Raw genomic sequence first — 2,530 nt, forward strand, 5'->3', positions numbered from 1 at the left:
TTTTAAATGGTCTTAGTAGAGGTCCAAAGAGTATTCCACACCATAACATACACTTTTGTTCTCAGCTTCACATGGAACATTCTGCAAAATAGGTCACATAGTAGCTCATAGAACATGCTTAAGTAAATGCAAAGGAATTCAAATTATCCTATGCATATTATCAGATCATAGTACAATGAGATTGGAAGTCAAATGGCAAAAGAAACCACAAGAACTTCATAAACACATGGAAATTAAATAGCACTCTCCTGAACAACTGATGGATCACATGAAATCGAAGAAGAAATTGGATAGCTTCTACAATTAAATGATAATGACAGAACAATATCCTGGAACTTATTGGACTTGAAAGCAGCCCTTAGAGGGAATTTTATAACAGCAAATACCTGTATTAGGAAAACAGAACAAGCACAGATAAACAACTTAATGGTGAACCTTAAATTTCTAGAAAAAGAAGAACAGGCTAAGCCAAAACCTCACATGAAGGAAGACATTGTAAAGATCAGGGCAAAAGTGAACACATTGGAGAGTAAGAAAACAATACAAAGAAAGAATCAAAGGTTCTTTAAAAGATTAAAATTCAAAGGGAAGTAGTACTCCCAAAGTCATTCCTGGAAGCAACTTTTCCTTGTTCCAAAACCAGAAAAAGATCCAACTAAGAAAGAGAATGACAGGCCAATCTCCTTAATGAACATAAATGCAAAACTTTTCAGTAAGAATCTGGCAAACAAAATCCATCAAATCATCAAGAAAATTATACACTTGCCACAGCAACCATAGAAGAACAGCAGCCATGGCCCTCTGCTATCCCATGGCTGTAGGCCTCAACAAAGGCCACAAGCTGACCAAGAATGTGAGCAAACCGAGGCACAGCCGCCATCGCAGACATTTCACCAAACATAACAAGTTCGTGCAGGACATGATCCGGGAGGTGTGCGGCTTCACCCCCAGCAGCATGCCATGAAGCTGCTCAAGGTCTCCAAGGACAAGCACGCCCTCAAGTTCATCAAGAAAAGGGTGGGGACGCATATCCACACCAAGAGGAAGTGTGAGGAGCTGAGCAACGTGCTGGCCGCCATGAGGAAGGCAGCTGCCAAGAAGGACTGAGCCCCTCTGGAATAAAGCTTTGCAGAAAAAAAAAGGAGGGCGGGGGGAGTAGGGGGCCAGGGAGATGGCTCAATGGAATAAGTGCTTTCTTGGCAAGTGCAAGGGCCTGAGTTCAATCCTGGTTCCACAAGAAAGAAGAAAGAAAAAAAGAAAGAAAGAAAGAAAGAAAGAAAGAAAGAAAGAAAGAAAGAAAGAAAGAAAGAATTATTAACCATCACCAAGTGGGATCCATCCTAAGGATTCAGGGATGGTTCACATATGTAAATCAATAAATATAATACACATATTAACAGAGTCAAGGACAAAAATCATATGATCATCTCAATAGATGCAGAAAAAGCTTTTGATAAAGTGCAACATTCATTCATGATAAAAACCCTACAGAAAATTGGAGTAGACAATCTGATAAAATCCTTCTATGACAAACCAACAGCCAACATCATACTAAATGAACTAAAGCTAAAAGTTTTCTCTCCAAAATCAGGAAAAAGACAAGGATGTCTACTGTCTCCACTTTTATTTAATATAGTCCTGGAAACTTTAATCAAACCAATTAGATAAGAGAAAGAAATAAAAAGAATAAAGACAGAAAAAGAAGAAGTAAAATTATTATTTGCGATGGCACGTTACTTTATATAAAAGACCCCAAAACTCTACTAAAACAATGCTAAATTTAATAAGCAATTTTGGAGCATACCTGGATACAAATTCAACACTCAAAAATCAATAACTTTCTTATATATGAATAACAGACTCAGTGAAAGAAATGAAAGGAACAACATCTTTCACAAAAGCATCCAAAAATATGAAATTTCTGGAAATCTATATAATGAAAGTTATAAAAGATCTCTATATTGAAAACTACAATACTCTGAAAAAAAAGATTGAAGTGGATATCAGAAAATGGAAAGATAGGGCTGGGCAGACAGCTCAGTGGTCTAAGTGCCTGCCTAACAAGCACAAGGACCTGGGTTCAATCCTAGGTACTACATGCTGTGCCAGCACTGGAACTCCTGGCTTGCTGTTGCTGGCCACTGGAACTAAGTGTGGTGGCACATGCCTATAATCCTAGCAGCATAATAAATTCTGCATCTGTGGATCACTCAAAAGCCTTCCAGTGAGGTTCTTCTTTACTTAAGTCAGCCAGGGTCAAGGTTGGTTTCTGCTGGTCACAGTCAAGAGCTGTGGCTGGCACCACTTTTCCAAGTGTCCTCTCCTACCAGTGAGGCTGCCATTTATCTCTCCCCTCTAGCCTCACTCTTGCCCCTCGGTTAGTCAGGGCAGCTCAGGTTTCTCATGAGCTTACCTGCGTAGCCAGGATATGTTCTGGAGGCTTCAACTTTCCCATCACACAGGCACTCAGGTCTTCTCCTCCCTACTTCCTCCCTGGGAAGGGAAAAGCAGCTCGCACTGCCGGGCATTA

The 2,530-nt window shown here is 40.0% G+C and overlaps 1 pseudogene; it reads left to right on the forward strand.

Moving 5' to 3' along the window:
* Nucleotides 1-793: 793 nt before the first annotated feature.
* On the forward strand, nucleotides 794-1,107 carry LOC105743679 (annotated as a pseudogene).
* The last annotated feature ends 1,423 nt before the right edge of the window (nucleotides 1,108-2,530 follow it).

This window comes from Octodon degus, unplaced genomic scaffold (genome assembly GCF_000260255.1).
Source record: "Octodon degus isolate 3935 unplaced genomic scaffold, OctDeg1.0 scaffold00147, whole genome shotgun sequence".
Classification (NCBI taxonomy): Eukaryota; Metazoa; Chordata; class Mammalia; order Rodentia; family Octodontidae; genus Octodon; species Octodon degus.